General features: G+C 35.7%; 2 long non-coding RNA genes across 2 annotated transcripts; both read left to right on the top strand.

The window, feature by feature from the left end:
• Window positions 1–4,937: 4,937 nt before the first annotated feature.
• Window positions 4,938–7,940, top strand: LOC130990289 (uncharacterized). The gene is made up of 3 exons (XR_009090908.1): window positions 4,938–5,203; window positions 7,058–7,124; window positions 7,727–7,940. It is a non-coding gene; the product is annotated as an uncharacterized LOC130990289 (long non-coding RNA).
• A 6,834-nt stretch (window positions 7,941–14,774) lies between these two features.
• On the top strand, window positions 14,775–17,698 carry LOC130990288 (uncharacterized). The gene is made up of 3 exons (XR_009090907.1): window positions 14,775–14,927; window positions 16,782–16,848; window positions 17,451–17,698. It is a non-coding gene; the product is annotated as an uncharacterized LOC130990288 (long non-coding RNA).
• The last annotated feature ends 1,439 nt before the right edge of the window (window positions 17,699–19,137 follow it).

Below are 19,137 nucleotides of genomic sequence, written 5' to 3'. Positions count from 1 at the left end.
CCGTCTTGGGTTCAATTAACCCCACCAAAATAGGAGAGAAAGAACGACAGTGTTCTTTTAACAAATTTTTGGATTCATCCGTCAGACCACGGATATTCCAAGCAACAATATTCATTAAAATCATTGCAAAGTTGCGGAAGAAATTCTGCTTCTTTCCACCTCATCAGCCCAACTTTCCTTGGCGACGTTATCCATAGCTTGAATACTCTCCCTGTTGCTGTTGTCAATGACAAAATCCCGGGATTTGACCCTCGTTTCACCAGATTTCCTTAACCTCGCCTTGATACTGTCCTCAGCGTGTTTAGTTATTTGCCCTGCCGCCTTGGCCGCTTGTTCTTGTTTAGTTGGCCTCCCCCGGCGTTTGGTAGTGGGAACCTGCATCGGAGCCTTAGCAATGGCTAAGATTTGTTCCAGCCGTTGTGCTTTCACCGCATTTTCCAACGCCAAATCATCCGTATCCACCCTTTCTATGTTGTCCCTCTGGATAACATCCACATTGTTACTCGGCACCTCGATGGTCTCACTGTCAACTCCAACATCAACATCCAGCCTTTCCTCGAAATCATCTTGGTCATCACTATCTTCACAATCAAAAACATGAACAGACTCATCGAGAACCGACTTGTTTACCGGCTTAAGGGTAGATTGTATCAAGTCCGTACTCCGCAACTCTTGCTCTTCGCTCTCCTGCTGTAAAACATCAAACCGACCTCCTGAAAGAACTTGTACCTGGGGCTTTTCCCTTGTAAACCAGCAGTCTTATCATGCGACAGTGCCGGAGTGGAAAGTTTCTATTTTCCACTCTTAGAATTGACCTGTGTAAATCCATCAAAATCCACTCCTGTCGAGGCTGCCTTATCTCCAACATGTTGAGTTTTGTTCTGCACGGGATACCATTGTGAAGAAGGGACCTGCGGCTGTTTGTCAATTTCACCAGAATTACGCTCGCCTTTCCCATTATCCTTTCTCTTACAGCATTTATCCAAAGAATGCCCCGTAACTTTACACTTAGAACAGTAAAACGGAAGATTCTCATAAGAGAATTCAACATAAAAAGAAGTGTCCTCCCCATCAATAAGAAGAGAATGTGGAAGAGCCTGAGCCATATCTATCTCAATCAAAAGCCTAGCATATTGCCCGAAATCACGAGTAACTGAAGCCCCATCAATCTTCAGGGGGTGTCCGACATACCGCCCTATTCCAGTTAAAAGTTCCGGCCTCCAGTATTCGATCGGAAGATAATGAATTCTCACCCATACGTTGGCCAAGGAAGAGTGTTCTTTAAACGGGTCGAAATTCTTCACCCAATCCCTAAGACGAATGTGCCCACCAAAAATATCCCATAAAGCTTTTTCTTTGACGTGAGATTTGTCTTCTGCATTCTTAAAAACCATAGTATAATATCCCTTGCCCAAGGGAATAAGCTGCCAATCCTCACGCAGATTCCAAACTTTCTGGAGTTCCTACTTCACAACAAGCGCCGGTCTCGGCTTGTCTCCTTTCCTCAGAAGTAGTCTACCGATGACTGCATGAGAAAACTCCTGAATAGCTTTAGCATATTCCTCTTTAGGGATTTTAAAGGAGAATTGATCTCCTTCTTTCGTAGGCTTAAAAGCATGAAACTTATGTGCAGGCAAATCCGGACGACGAGGAGCCCAATTAACAGTTACATCCGCAAAGGAACCCTTGCCAGAATCAATGCCTTTTCCATGCAGCGGGTTCCTAGGGTTCAACACATCCACCTTATCTACGAAACCCTCGTTTAAAATCTCCACTCCTTCATGCCCAAGTTGTGAAGAATCGCGTAAAACCATAGTATTGTCCCTCACAGAAAGAGTAGAGCCAGACGAAACCATCGAAGTCTTAGAGTGCGAAGCAAAATTAGACGAGACCTGGGGGAGGTTGAGACCGTCTCTACGCTGAGGCTGAACGCTATCACGCCGGCCGGCCTCCATCAACAAAGCCGCAAAAAAAGTCAAACTAGGGTTTTTTTAGGGTTAGGGGGAAAACGCTCTCCATTCTTCATAGTAGTAAAACATAAATGAGAGTTTCACATTTTTTACTAAAATACAAATATAATAATAATAATAATAATAATAATAATAATAATAATAATAATAATAATAATAATAATAATAATAATAATAATAACAACAACAACAACATTTTCATAGATAATATAGTTCAAAACATTTACTAAAAAATTTTTTGGGGGCATTCAATGCATTTTAGACATTTTTTACTAAAATACAAATATAATAATAATAATAATAATAATAATAATAATAATAATAATAATAATAATAATAATAATAATAATAATAATAATAATAATAATAATAATAATAATAATAATAATAATAATAATAATAATAATAATAACAACAACAACATTTTCATAGATAATATAGTTCAAAACATTTACTAAAATTTTAATCTTTAAATAAATATAAATTTTACATTTTAAATCAAATATTTACTTGAAATATTTTAAATCAAAGCTTTTTATCGTGATCTAAAATTTGATATGCATCTAAATATTTTATAATTAGTCAAATATAAAATTGTGAATTACATACATGGTCAAGCCGTAAGTTCACCAAATAAAATATGTTCGTTGAACATATAATGTTCATATTATTTTCAATGAACATATTTGATAAACACATTCAAACTAAGTTCGAAAACTAAGGTCATCGAATAAAACATGTTCATTTAATATTTTGGAACAATATGGAGGTCTATCGATTTAATTGTACATTACATACATGTTCGAGACGTAAGTTCATCGAACAAAACATGTTGGATGAACAAATAATGTTCATATTATTCTCAATGAACATATTTAATAACACATTCAAACTTTATATATTAACTGATTAGATCTATATTGGCAATAAATGTTTTTTGTAATATATATTATGTACATGTTCTTTTATTACATTCAATGGACATGTTATGTTCAAAAAAATTACAATGAAATTATTCAATGAACTTATATAATACTTAAATGATTTGAACAAATAAATGATTTTGAACAAATATTGCAGTTTAAAACATAAGTTCGTAAGTTCATACAAATTATCATTAAGTAACATGCTAAAACTAATACGATTACGACGAAATAAATGCAAAATGTTGATATACAACGCAATGCACAAAATACTTATATTGTTCTCAGATTTATGTCCTCAAAATACTCTATCCCCAAAAAAATAAATATGACTAGAGGCCTTCATCATACGTTTTGTTACCATGAATGTAGAGCTGACATCAAGACTTCTAAGTCATTAGACAATCCATATCGAAGATATTACTGTTGTAGATCAAGAACGGTATGTACTAATCTTTTTACTCATTCATTAGCAAATCAACTCAGCCCAGTTATAACTATTATTTCGTTGTTTTGATAGGATGATAATTGCAAGTTTTTTGAATGGCTAGATCCAGACCGTTTTTACCAACGGATACGAAATGAGCGAGATGGATTGGAGGCAGAAAACGGAAATTTTAAAAATAGAATCGATGATCGTGTTCGAGAGAATGAAGTATCATCTGCAGAAATCAAGTATTTGAAGAAACAAAACAGAAACCTCAAATTGATTTTGATATTCTTGCTCATTCTGATGTTGTTCTGGTTAATATAATTATTGTCTAATGCAATAATATGATATTAATAATAATGAATTTAGTTCGGTATTAGTTTATATTGGTTTTAGGTAAGGTTGGTCCCATAAAAGATGCGCTGCTTCAATTTTTTTATTTAATGTTCATTTGCAGAATTTATGTATTTTTTAGTTTTAAAACATATGTTCATATTTATGTTCGTTTCAAGGATAACGTTCACAAATAGGTATGTGTGAAGGTATCATTTCGGTACATTTAGTGCCCATACAAAATAAATTAAGATATGTGGTTTCACTACAAAAAAAAATTCACTTTAAATATTACTTATTTTATTGAGTCACACATAATATAAAATTTTACACGTAATATTTTGAAAACTTATCATGTTCATTACAATGTTCACAGAACAAAAATGGTTCATATATATAGTTCGCACTAAAACTTATTTTCATATATATGTTTGTATAAAGTATCATGTTCATAAATATGTACGTCAGAAGGTATTATTTCGCTATATTGTATGCACATACAAAATAAATTAAGCCATATCTATCTATAAAAAGATTTTTTTTATATAATATTGGTTAGTTAATTGCGTCAACCATAATATAAAATATTAAATATAATAATCAACAATACTAACAAGTAGGGATGTCAATCTAGCCCGAAACCCGTGGGCTGGCCTGATTAACCCGCCACCCAAGAGGGTTAGGGTTGAATATGTAATACCCGGGCTTTTGATGACGTGTTTAGTTGCTTGAGTTTGAGTAATTAGGGTATCCTTTGTTTGATTACTTGTACAGAGATGAGTATATGAAGTTTTCTTGTTTTTTTTTTAAAGATGTTGAGATGTTCTTTTGATGATGTTTGGATGATGTGGGATTTTATATCCGTAATTGAGTTTGAGTATTTGAATAATTCGAGATAATTATTTGAATGAGAACGGTGAACTCGGAAGTGAAATCTGAGTCCGTTAAGACGTTTTTGAAATTTTTGACTTTTTGACGATGAATAGTAAAAATACTGCTATTTCATCTGTTTGTCGACTTTCAAAATCTTACGTGCACGTCGTCGAGAAATATTCTTAGTTTTTCGATACGAGTCCAATAATGAAAGTTTTTTATTTTTGGACAACGAGTGAATAGTAAATCGGGATTTCTCGATAAACGAACCGAGCTCGTTTATCAGAATTTCGAGAACGGGCATGCGTTTTCTATATTTATATAGAATTACGAGTGTAATGAAAGTGAGTAGGAGTTGAGAGGGCGAGTAACGAAGAGTATGGGTAGTTAGTCGTTAAGACGAGACGAGACGAGACGAAACGAGATATTTAACGACTAAATATCTAACCTACCCTACCCCTAACCACCCCCCAACCGCCCAAACCCCTTTCCCCTCACTTACTTACGGCTGTTAGCAGCCAACACCCCTCACTTTTAATTTTTAATTATCTCACACACACTAAACACACACACAACTCACGCATATCTCCATTGTTGAGGAGTTGGAGCTTTTGAGCTCCGTTTTGAGCGAGAAGACGAGCCCCGATCATCTTTTCGAACACGTATCTAAGTAGGTAAGATCTCTACCTACGTTTTGATGGTTTTCTTTTCGATTTTCGTCGACGTCGAAAAACGTCGATTCTCGACTTTATTTTGAAACGACGTCGGATCGTCGTAAAATTTTAGTATGTTGTTCTTGGGTAGATGTTGAGCATGTTTAATGAAGGGAGTAAGAACGGAACGAACCGTAGCTATGAAACCCATGAGGGCAGCCCCGTTTTTCACATATTAGCTTGTCTTTCGATTTTTGTTTGATCGTTTTGACTTGATATTTGTGCTTAAGGGTATGCTAGAATCGATATATATTAAATTCGTATTTTTCCAAGCACGAAAATTGTATAAGTTTTTAGAGTATGATTATTTAAATTCGTGAAGTTTGGGACGTTGCATAATGAATATTATTGCGTATATGTGTTCTACGATATCACATGAGCATGCTAATTGATTTACAATTTATGGATGATAATTGTTGAACGAAATTAAAACTGGAATTCTGTAAAAATTTTACAGCAGTTTCAAGCTTATGTTTCGATGAGTTTTCATTGCTTGATGGCTCTGAAATTTTAGTATGTTTATCTATGATATGTGTATTTCGTCGCTGCAAAATTTCATGTCTTTTGGATGATGTTTGGTATTTTAAAGATATTTTGAAAAAATCCTTGACAGAATCTATCAACTGTTGGTAGACTTCACAAAAACGTTTATATCTATTAATCCATGAAGGATTTTGCATCACCGTTTTTTTTAAACGAAACTAGACTTCAATACTTTTCTAAAAACATAATATTTCGATTTTTATGACCTCTGAAACAGAGCAGTTTATTATTTCAAAAATGCCCTGTTCTGCTGTCATATTTTTCCAACAGTAAAAGTGTATGAGTTTCATTGTTTATTTGGCAGATCATATGAACGTTTTCTCTTGTGAAATTTTAACCAAATCTTCAAGGATACCTTTAGTTTTGGCTGATTAAATTTGATGGAATTTTATTAAGGTTTGCCTTGGTTTCTAATGGCCTAAACAAAATTGGCAGAAACTGTCAATCTTTGACAGCCTGCACTAAAAGAGCAATATCTCCAAAAACCTTTAACCTTTTTGGTTAACTACCATTTTTAGAGTGAACTACACTTCATGGAGTTTTTGAGATCAATTGGTATGAGAGTTTATGATGATTGAGTTGGTTGTTATGAATTTTTAAAGATGACACAAAAACAGCAAAACTTTCTAGAAAACAACTTGATTATATTTGTTTTGATGGATGATACGATATGACTAAATGGTGTGAGTTGTGAGAGTTATGATTAACGCACATAAATGTTGGTATCTGACACTCGAACAATTGGTGTCGAGTATAAATGATAGTTTACTGATAAAGAGTTTTGATGATTTTGAATTGTTTGGTTTGCGTTGAAAAGATGTCAAGATGTTAAGTTTTGAGTCGAGAGACGAGTTCACGTAGTGAGATTCACGCGTTGAAATCTCGTGGCTGACATTATATATGAATAGGTCATGCCGAAATTTTTAGTGAAATTAGAATTTGAGCATAGTAAATTCTTGTTGACCCGTGACTCAAATACATGCCTAATGGAAAGTTTAACTTTCTAATTGGTTAATTAGACGAGATGAGAGCGAATATATCTGCTAAGAAAGTGGACTTTTCGATGTGTTAAATATTTCTTTTAATTGAAGCGCTGCTAATTATAACATAAGGATGTTATAATTAATGAGTAATGACGAGAGATAATAATTGTTATATTGATTAACAATCAAGAGAGATGAACATTAGAGATACTAATGTTTCATAAAAGATATTAGATTATTAATCGAGGTTTCTTTTATAACTTCTCACCAATTCTTCATAACGATGAAGGTCCTTTTGGGAAGTAACGACTTGAGGGAGAGAGTGACGTTACTCATTGATACAGAGACACAACGAGGTGGGCATTACTTTTACTATACGTATATAGAGATCCCCTGCGTGTCGTAGGCCTCTTATACGAATGAATGCATGAGATGATCTAACTGTTAATTTCAGTTTCATATATATCAAATGAGTTTAAATGTTACGTTCAAGCAAGTTATTTCATGACAAAATCTTTGAGTTAAAGTTATTTCAACTATTGTCTTGCCATAAAATGTTTCAATTTTAGTATGATATCTATCTGCTTTGGCTTTGCCAATGATGCAATCGAATTCGGGTCCTGAGCAGTTGATAGCTATCCTGCCAGGGCTAGTGTACACCAGTGACCGTGAGTCATCTAGCGGGTTGGCCGGTCAAGTGACCGTGAGAGGTGGCCACCTCTCCGGCACACAGTTTCAGATATGATAGATTACAAAAGAACTTAGTCTGATCAGACGAACTTTAAGAATCACAAATGAACTTAGTAAGCTTGGGCCTTTTTAGCGAAAAACTCCCTTGCTGTACTGTTTATGATGGCATGACAATTTACAGTTTTGAAGCATGTATTTTTATACCTAGGCATACGTGCCCACTGAGTGCTTTTGTACTCAGCCCTGCATATGTTTTCTAAATGTGCAGGTTGAGCTGATGTGATGATGGTGCTGCAATGAGCGGAGTCTCCAGGGTTGTTAATAAATAGTTAACCTGTCTAGAATATGTCTTCATACATATGTCTAGCTACTTTCCGCTGCAAGATGTTGTTGATGTTATAGTATGTTATGTCATACTTTGAGTCTTAAGAGAATGGTTTCATATGATGTATAACTTGATTAATGATATTAATTAACTTTTATGCTGTCTTTCATAGACTGTTTTCAATTGAGTATTAATGAATAAAAATAACGAGTTTTATTAAGATGAGTAAGTTTTACGGCTATAAATGACTCCCCTTTTCTTCCCCTTCTTCTTTAACCCCATCCCTAGTCGTGGATCACTCGGCCTAACTATCCATAGTTAGGGCGGGCTGTGACAGAGTGGTATCAGAGCGAAGGAAAGCTCTGAATTAGAAGTCTTGAGTTTAGTCTAGAATGAGTCACTAGACTAATAGTTATTAACAACCGTGAGCTCAGCGCACCATCACACCAGGCTCAACGAGGTATGTAAAATTTCAAAGTTTATTTGACGTTAAATTTTGAAGAGCATGATGTTGAGGTTATATGATGAGTTATGATGTTACACTTTGAAGGTGCATAGTTTGAGTTTGAGGATGACAACATGATTAATAATGAGTTATTATGTTGTAAGAGCATATGTTGATGTTACATGATGAATCATGAGAGCGTTTATATCATATGATGTTATATGATTGAGGATGCATAATTATGAGTTATGATGTGATGTATTTGAGATGTTTTGTGATGAGAATTGTTTGAGCAGTTGTGATAAGTCACGATGATTTAGATGAAGGAATCTAATGTCATTGTTAAGAGATATTTTTTTTTTACTAAGTAGAAGGATGAAATGAGAACTTAGAGCTAAAGTTTGAGAGAATTAGCAATTGCTTTAAGTACTTGTTGGTTTGAGTTATGAGTTTGAGTATGAGCTTGAGTATAATAGCATGATTAATGATGAGTTATTAGCATGCTGCAATGAGATATTGTACGATATGTTGAGTTGTTTTGTGACGCGAGTTTTGCTCACGCAACCTTAATGGTACTTGAAGAGGTATCATGAGCCATAGTCTTTGGAGATGGCTTTGAGAGAGAATTGTTGAGTTGTCTTACTGAGTCACGATGATTTAGATTAAGGGATCTAATATCATTGTTTAGAGAGGTTACCTACTATGTAAAGATGGGACGAGATGAGAATTTAGATGTTTTGAGCTTGAGTTTTAAGAGAACAGTACTACTTAGTAGGAGTTTTGCTAAGTTATGTTTTGTTTATTTCTGTTGCTGGAGCCAAGTAGAGTTAGTTCCTAGAGTCACCTTTAAGTTCTCCTTATAGATTGGCCAGGACTGTTGGCACTGCACGAAAGTGGACTGTTGTGAGATCGAACTCAGGGAAGATCGGATACGAGGACGAGGCGTACAGTATGTGGTACAGAGATACCCTAGTAGATTTTCAAACACATGTTCATAGACTATGAAAGGATGAAAGCCTTATGGTTGTTACTAGACTGGATGGCATCGTGCACCTAGTCCCCGTGCTACCAATCGAGTGGTAGGATTGAGCAAGGAAGAAAGCCACTCAATATGATGGGACATGTCGTCTTGAGCATTGGACCCACAGGAGATGGGATTTGTTACAGATACCCAGATTTTCTATGCGGATCTACTGACCGGATGCTTGTTTTCTACCAGGGACTCTAGAAGAGTGTAGTAGATATCGAGTCGATCCTTAAGTATCAATTACCAAAGATGATAAAATGATAAACGATAATGAGGATGAGAAGTAGCCGAGGAGGGCTAGAGTTGATGAGGATGAGAAGAGAAGTCGATGTAGGCTAGAGCTAAGGATGATCTTGAGAGTATGCGCGGTACACCCTCGTTTTTGATTAGTTGCAATTACATTGCGATGTATATAACTTACTTAGGAGATACTGGTACTTGAGATTTTGACATGATGATAGATAAGCATGCGAATTTAGTACCCTACTGATGTTAAATAGATGGATGTTCCTAGTGTGCTAAAGTAGCAACTAGATGAGTTAACTGGTAGCAATTACCGTAGGAGGTCCAGACCGAGACATAGTACTATTAATGGTGTCGATTTAGAAGGGACATTACGATAAATACTATGGTTTTTGTAGGGTTTAAATAACCCCTTTATGTAAGTCCTCTAAAAAGAGGCATTCTACTGATGGATATATTAGGTTGACCAGAGTGGTCTTTTTGTTAGCATTTCGTGAGTGCTTATTGCCTTATAGATGAATGTTAAGGTGACCGTGAGGGTTTCCTTAAAGTTGAGTTAGTAAATTGAACTTGAGTTTCGAGGATGCTTAGAGCGTTGGTCGAGTTGAGTTTCCTTTTGTGATTTCAAAAAAATGCCTCAAAGATGTCATCAAGAGTATGATGTGAAGGATAGGCGGGATAATACTCCGCCACCACCACCGCAACATGAGAGGAGAGTCGAAAAATATTGAACTTTCGAAACAAGAGTCTAGAACATAGGACCCTGAGTTTAAGCTTTTAGCTTGCTGGTGTGAACTTAAATTTTGTTATGTATAGTATGTTGAGGGTTTAGAAGACACAGAATTTCCAAGTTCGGGATAGTATATCCCGTGTGACTGGGGAGTGATTATGTTGGACCTGGCCAGTCCGCATGATCTAAATCTCAGTAGACGTGTTTTGGGTTTATAAACCCATGTGTTTCAACTTTCGGTTGAAAAGCCAGATGGGTTCTTACTGTAGGTCATTTTGTTCGACCTGGTAGTTACTTCATTCTACCCTCTGGTCATTCATTTGAGTCTCTTGAACAATTTGTTTTGATGTCGTTCTAGTGTTGAACCCTTACAACTTTTGAGTTATCCTAGTAGATTCTTTTGATGTATAAGACTAGTGAGAGGCACGTCAGAAGACTTTAACACCCGAGCAACTGGTAAACTACACCTGAGAACAATTCAAGGCTACTCTTGAGAAATATGTACCAAGGAGTACAGTAAGCAGCAAGAGGCTGACTATCGAAGTTTGATGCAAGGAAAGAAATCGGTTGTAGAGTATAACCGAGAATTCTGTGAGCTATCACGATTTGCTCATCAGAAGATGGATACTGATGATGAGATGTCTGAGTTTTATGTGCCGGTTTAAGGCAGGACTTTAAGGTAGTATTGGGCAAGTTATTGGATGCATCAGTTAGAATCCTGTTTAATACAGGAGCCTCGCATTCTTTAAGTGTTTGAAGCATGTTACCTTCAAACTCGAACCAAAACGAGCTAGTCCCAAGTTGAGAGTAATCACTCCTGTAGGAAGAGCTACTACAGTTTCTCACATGATTTCTAAATTAGAGTTTGAGTTAGGATCACTAAAGATGAAAACAAGAACCTTGCACTTAATGCCTATGTGGAACGTAGACATTATTCTAAGGATGGACTGGTTAGCAGAGAACTTTGCCCCGATTGATTGTAAGAAGAGACAGATAACTTTCCAACCACCTGGGAAGGAACAGACATGTTTTCACGACATTGATAGAAAGAAGAGAATTTCAATCATTTCGGCACTTCAGGCGTCGAAATTGGTAAAGAAGAAAGGAGCACAAGCTTACCTAGTTTACTTGAATGATGAAGGAGAATCAAGTAAAAAACTTTGAGGATGTAGCAGTGGTAAGGGAATATAGAGATGTATTTCCCGAGGTCTTACCAGGATTGCCACCAACAAGACAGTTAGAGTTCACTATCGACCTAGAACCTGGATCAGCACTAGTGTCGAAGGCACCCTATAGAATGGCGCCTAAGGAGCTACAAGAGCTGAAGATTCAGCTACAAGAATTGCTCGAGTTAGGTTTTATTAGACGTAGTGTATCCCCGTGGGGAGCACCAGTCTTTTTGTCAAAAGAAGGATGACACGTTGAGAATGTGCATAGATTATCGAGAGCTGAATAAATTGACACTCAAGAACAAATATCCTTTGCCGAGGATAGATGACTTGTTTGATCAATTACGAGGAGCGAGTTTTTCTTGAAAGTTGACTTGAGATCATAATACCACTAGTTCAAATTTTGACAGGAGGATACACCTAAGACAGCTTTTCAAATGAGGTATGAGCACTATGAGTTCATAGTTATGCCATTCGGTTTGACGAAGGCACCAGTAGTTTTCATGGATCACATGAATCGAGTGTTCCATCAATAACTGGATAAATTTATCCTAGTTTTCATAGATGATATTCTCATCTATTCGAAGAATGAGCAGGAGCGCCAAAACATTTGAGAACGATGTTGGAAACGCTAAGAGTTGAGAAGCTTTTTGCCAAATTCACCAAGTGCGAGTTTTGGTTGAACGAAGTAACTTTTCTAGGACATATTGTATCATCCGAATGAATTAAAGTTGACCCCGTCAAGGTACAAGCTGTACATGAGTGGAGATCACCAACTACGCCTAACGAGATTCGCAACTTTTTAGGCTTAGCAGGATACTATCAGAGGTTTATTGAAGGATTTTCCATGATAGCAAGACCGAGAAAAGAAGCTAAGAACAATTGGAAAAAGGAGTGTGAAGAGAGTTTTTAAGAGCTTAAAGGAAATTGACTACAGCACCAGTGCCGCTAGTCCCGGAAATAGATAAAGAGTATACCATCTACACAGATGCGTTAGAGAATGGGCTAGGATGTGTTTTGATGCAAGAAGGAAGAGTTACAGTCTATGCATAACGATAACTTAGACCCCACGAGATAAATTATCCAACGCATGATTTAGAGCTTGCAGCCGTTGTGCATGCCCTGAAAATTTGGAGACATCATCTCTACGGAGTTAGATGTGAGATTTTCACGGACCACAAAAGTTTGAAATACTTTTTCGAGCAGAAGGATATTAACATGAGACAAAGGAGATGGCTCGAATTAGTAAATTATGTTGACTGCAACATTAATTATCACCCTGGTAAGGCCAATGTAGTAGTCGATACATTGAGCTGGAAGGTCTCGTCAAAGTTAGGATGTCTTCTCACGAGAGAGAATGAGCTTATAAAGGACTTTGACAAGATGAGGATAGAGATGATAAAACCACCAGGGACGATAGCGAGTATTGTTGCGACGATGCCTAGTTTGAGGAAAATGGTGATTGAAGCACAAGGAAAGATGAGACAATGAACAAGTTACCAGAAAGGATAAGAGCATGAGATCTCAAGAGTTACCAAAAAGCATCAGACAATGCTATCTTATTTGAGGGGAGAATATGCATTCCCCGCGATGATGAACTTAAGAATACGATCATGAGTGGGACTCATGACACGCCTTACACCGCCCACCCAGGAGGCACAAAGATGTATCAGGTTGTGAAAAATAGAATTTTGTGGGACGGAATGAAATGAGACATAGCTTCGTTTGTAGAGCGATGCTTAGCTTGTCAGCAAGTGAAAGCATTACACCAACGACCCTATGGGAAGTTAAAACCGTTGGAGATTCCCGAGTGGAAATGGGATCACATAGCGATGGATTTTGTGATAGCTTTACCGAAAAGTCAAAGAGCAAATACAGCAATTTGGGTGATTGTAGATCGACTAACAAAATCTGCACATTTCATACCGATCCTAATCGCGTATGGACCAGATAAGTTAGCACAATTGTATGTTCGTGACATTATAAGATTGCATTGAGTACCGGTGTAGATCACCTCAGAAAGAGAAAATAAATAAATTTCATCACATTTTTGGATGAGTTACAGAAAGAGTTGGGTACAAGGATGAATTTTAGCATAGCAGGCGATAGAAGATATGATAAGAACTACTATCCTTGATAGAGGAGTAAATCGGGAGAATGTGTTGCCACTAATTGAGTTTGCCTATAAGATGTGAGACAAAGTTTCGAGATAGGAGACAAAGTTTTCTTGAAGGTTTCACCCTCAAAGGGGATGAATAGATTTGGAGTTAAAAGACAGCTTAGACCCAGAGTTATAAGTCCTTACGAGACATTGCAAAAGATAGGTCCAATAGCGTATAGGTTGGCTTTGCCACCTAGCTTTGGAAATGTGCATAACGCGTTTCACGTGTCACAATTGAGAGGATATATATTTTCGACCCAAACCATGTGGTTTACTAAGAAGAAATGATCTTAGAACCAGACTTGAGTTATGAAGAGAGACCTCAGATGATGCTAAATCATAAAATTCGGCAATTGAGTAATAAGTCGATTGCATTGGATAAGGTCCAATGGAGATATGACAGTTAGAAAGAAGTGGAAAGAGAGCTTGAGGATAAGATGTGAGAGAACTACTGGAAACATTTACAGGAGGTACAAATTTCGGGACGAAATTTATTTTAAGGGGGAGGGTATGTAATACCCGGGCTTTTGATGACGTGTTTAGTTGCTTGAGTTTGAGTAATTAGGGTATCCTTTGTTTGATTACTTGTACAGAGATGAGGAGTTATATGAAGTTTTCTTGTTTTTTTTTAAAAGATGTTGAGATGTTCTTTTGATGATGTTTGGATGATGTGGGATTTTATATCCGTAATTGAGTTTGAGTATTTGAATAATTCGAGATAATTATTTGAATGAGAACGGTGAACTCGGAAGTGAAATCTGAGTCCGTTAAGACGTTTTTGAAATTTTTGACTTTTTGACGATGAATAGTAAAAATACTGCTATTTCGTCTGTTTGTCGACTTTCAAAATCTTACGTGCACGTCGTCGAGAAATATTCTTAGTTTTTCGATACGAGTCCAATAATGAAAGTTTTTATTTTTGGACGACGAGTGAATAGTAAATCGGGATTTCTCGATAAACGAACCGAGCTCGTTTATCAGAATTTCGAGAACGGGCATGCGTTTTCTATATTTATATAGAATTACGAGTGTAATGAAAGTGAGTAGGAGTTGAGAGGGCGAGTAACGAAGAGTATGGGTAGTTAGTCGTTAAGACGAGACGAGACGAGACGAAACGAGATATTTAACGACTAAATATCTAACCTACCCTACCCCTAACCACCCCCCAACCGCCCAAACCCCTTTCCCCTCACTTACTTATGGCTGTTAGCAGCCAACACCCCTCACTTTTAATTTTTAATTATCTCACACACACTAAACACACACACAACTCACGCATATCTCCATTGTTGAGGAGTTGGAGCTTTTGAGCTCCGTTTTGAGCGAGAAGACGAGCCCCGATCATCTTTTCGAACACGTATCTAAGTAGGTAAGATCTCTACCTACGTTTTGATGGTTTTCTTTTCGATTTTCGTCGACGTCGAAAAACGTCGATTCTCGACTTTATTTTGAAACGACGTCGGATCGTCGTGAAATTTTAGTATGTTGTTCTTGGGTAGATGTTGAGCATGTTTAATGAAGGGAGTAAGAACGGAACGAACCGTAGCTATGAAACCCATGAGGGCAGCCCCGTTTTTCACATATTAGCTTGTCTTTCGATTTTTGTTTGATCGTTTTGACTTGATATTTGTGCTTAAGGGTATGCTAGAATCGATATATATTAAATTCGTATTTTTCCAAGCACGAAAATTGTATAAGTTTTTAGAGTATGATTATTTAAATTCGTGAAGTTTGGGACGTTGCATAATGAATATTATTGCGTATATGTGTTCTACGATATCACATGAGCATGCTAATTGATTTACAATTTATGGATGATAATTGTTGAACGAAATTAAAACTGGAATTCTGTAAAAATTTTACAGCAGTTTCAAGCTTATGTTTCGATGAGTTTTCATTGCTTGATGGCTCTGAAATTTTAGTATGTTTATCTATGATATGTGTATTTCGTCGCTGCAAAATTTCATGTCTTTTGGATGATGTTTGGTATTTTAAAGATATTTTGAAAAAATCCTTGACAGAATCTATCAACTGTTGGTAGACTTCACAAAAACGTTTATATCTATTAATCCATGAAGGATTTTGCATCACCGTTTTTTTTAAACGAAACTAGACTTCAATACTTTTCTAAAAACATAATATTTCGATTTTTATGACCTCTGAAACAGAGCAGTTTATTATTTCAAAAATGCCCTGTTCTGCTGTCATATTTTTCCAACAGTAAAAGTGTATGAGTTTCATTGTTTATTTGGCAGATCATATGAACGTTTTCTCTTGTGAAATTTTAACCAAATCTTCAAGGATACCTTTAGTTTTGGCTGATTAAATTTGATGGAATTTTATTAAGGTTTGCCTTGGTTTCTAATGGCCTAAACAAAATTGGCAGAAACTGTCAATCTTTGACAGCCTGCACTAAAAGAGCAATATCTCCAAAAACCTTTAACCTTTTTGGTTAACTACCATTTTTAGAGTGAACTACACTTCATGGAGTTTTTGAGATCAATTGGTATGAGAGTTTATGATGATTGAGTTGGTTGTTATGAATTTTTAAAGATGACACAAAAACAGCAAAACTTTCTAGAAAACAACTTGATTATATTTGTTTTGATGGATGATACGATATGACTAAATGGTGTGAGTTGTGAGAGTTATGATTAACGCACATAAATGTTGGTATCTGACACTCGAACAATTGGTGTCGAGTATAAATGATAGTTTACTGATAAAGAGTTTTGATGATTTTGAATTGTTTGGTTTGCGTTGAAAAGATGTCAAGATGTTAAGTTTTGAGTCGAGAGACGAGTTCACGTAGTGAGATTCACGCGTTGAAATCTCGTGGCTGACATTATATATGAATAGGTCATGCCGAAATTTTTAGTGAAATTAGAATTTGAGCATAGTAAATTCTTGTTGACCCGTGACTCAAATACATGCCTAATGGAAAGTTTAACTTTCTAATTGGTTAATTAGACGAGATGAGAGCGAATATATCTGCTAAGAAAGTGGACTTTTCGATGTGTTAAATATTTCTTTTAATTGAAGCGCTGCTAATTATAACATAAGGATGTTATAATTAATGAGTAATGACGAGAGATAATAATTGTTATATTGATTAACAATCAAGAGAGATGAACATTAGAGATACTAATGTTTCATAAAAGATATTAGATTATTAATCGAGGTTTCTTTTATAACTTCTCACCAATTCTTCATAACGATGAAGGTCCTTTTGGGAAGTAACGACTTGAGGGAGAGAGTGACGTTACTCATTGATACAGAGACACAACGAGGTGGGCATTACTTTTACTATACGTATATAGAGATCCCCTGCGTGTCGTAGGCCTCTTATACGAATGAATGCATGAGATGATCTAACTGTTAATTTCAGTTTCATATATATCAAATGAGTTTAAATGTTACGTTCAAGCAAGTTATTTCATGACAAAATCTTTGAGTTAAAGTTATTTCAACTATTGTCTTGCCATAAAATGTTTCAATTTTAGTATGATATCTATCTGCTTTGGCTTTGCCAATGATGCAATCGAATTCGGGTCCTGAGCAGTTGATAGCTATCCTGCCAGGGCTAGTGTACACCAGTGACCGTGAGTCATCTAGCGGGTTGGCCGGTCAAGTGACCGTGAGAGGTGGCCACCTCTCCGGCACACAGTTTCAGATATGATAGATTACAAAAGAACTTAGTCTGATCAGACGAACTTTAAGAATCACAAATGAACTTAGTAAGCTTGGGCCTTTTTAGCGAAAAACTCCCTTGCTGTACTGTTTATGATGGCATGACAATTTACAGTTTTGAAGCATGTATTTTTATACCTAGGCATACGTGCCCACTGAGTGCTTTTGTACTCAGCCCTGCATATGTTTTCTAAATGTGCAGGTTGAGCTGATGTGATGATGGTGCTGCAATGAGCGGAGTCTCAAGGGTTGTTAATAAATAGTTAACCTGTCTAGAATATGTCTTCATACATATGTCTAGCTACTTTCCGCTGCAAGATGTTGTTGATGTTATAGTATGTTATGTCATACTTTGAGTCTTAAGAGAATGGTTTCATATGATGTATAACTTGATTAATGATATTAATTAACTTTTATGCTGTCTTTCATAGACTGTTTTCAATTGAGTATTAATGAATAAAAATGACGAGTTTTATTAAGATGAGTAAGTTTTACGGCTATAAATGACGCCCCTTTTCTTCCCCTTCTTCTTTAACCCCATCCCTAGTCGTGGATCACTCGGCCTAACTATCCATAGTTAGGGCGGGCTGTGACAGAATATTTTCAACCCGATAAAAGTTACAACCCGATTAGCCCGTAACCGAATAGCCCAGCACTCGATAGGGCCGGCCCGACTAACCTGATGGGCTAGCCCGAAATCCAAATACTTATTTAGATATAAAAATATTATAAAGTCTCAGCATTTCACTTTTCTATATTTTTTAGATGCTTTGCTTCTATGAATTCAAACTATTGTTGGATATTTTATTATTTTTTAGTTAACAAAATTGAACATTTTATTGTTACCAACTTATTTTATATGTTATGCAATCTTGATGTTTTTTTCAACATCTTATATTTTTGCATTTCATGCTTGCTATATAACTTATATCTACTAACAACTACCTAATATGAATTATATAAAATATGATATCTTATCTTATTCTATCTAGTTTATATATAATCAAACATGGTCGCTCGCATTTAATGGAGACAACTCCCTTAGATAAAGAATACAGATCAAATCAAGGCCATTCATCTCACCCTAATCAACGAACCAGTTTTCACTAGAATATCATTTTATTTATTATTAATTTAATCCAAAAATGGTAAATATGTAAATCCCCGTAAATCATTCAATTTCGTATATCACTCAATTCTCATTCAGTTATGAACATGACTCTGTTATGGACATAATTTTAACGAACATATACATGAACATGACTCTTTTCTGAACAAAATTGTTATGACCATGATTCTGTTATGAACTTAACTTTAACAAACATATACATGAACATGACTCTGTTCTGAACAAAATTGTTATGAACATGATTCTGTTATGAACATAATTTTAACGAACATATACATGAACATGACTTTGTTCTGAACAAAATTGTTATGAACATTATTTATTTTGAACTTGATTTGAACATTATATCTTTACTTTAAAAATTTTATTTGTTAACGAACATGTTAAAGTTTTTGAATGAACTTACGTTTGCAAATACTTGTGATAGCCCCAAAATAACAAATTATTATTTATATATTCAAAATTTATTATGCTAATCACAAAGTAAAGAAAAATTATATTTCTACTACAAATTGGTGCGAATATACTGTTTAATTCAATTAAAGAACATTAATCAAATACTTGCAGTCACGACATTGATATACTACTCAATAGATATCAATATTAAGGTACTGACGATATGACAAATCTATGTAAAAGTTGTTTGGTTTTTGTCTGACAGTTCCAACAATAATATACAGAATGAAAAAAAAAATGTCATTCGTTATAGTAACTACGATTAAATCCAAGTCTATCATATCATAAAATTCAACAAAAAGTG

The sequence above is a fragment of the Salvia miltiorrhiza genome, chromosome 6 (assembly GCF_028751815.1).
Source record: "Salvia miltiorrhiza cultivar Shanhuang (shh) chromosome 6, IMPLAD_Smil_shh, whole genome shotgun sequence".
Taxonomy (NCBI): Eukaryota; Viridiplantae; Streptophyta; class Magnoliopsida; order Lamiales; family Lamiaceae; genus Salvia; species Salvia miltiorrhiza.
This window is presented reverse-complemented; position numbering and strand designations above follow the sequence as displayed.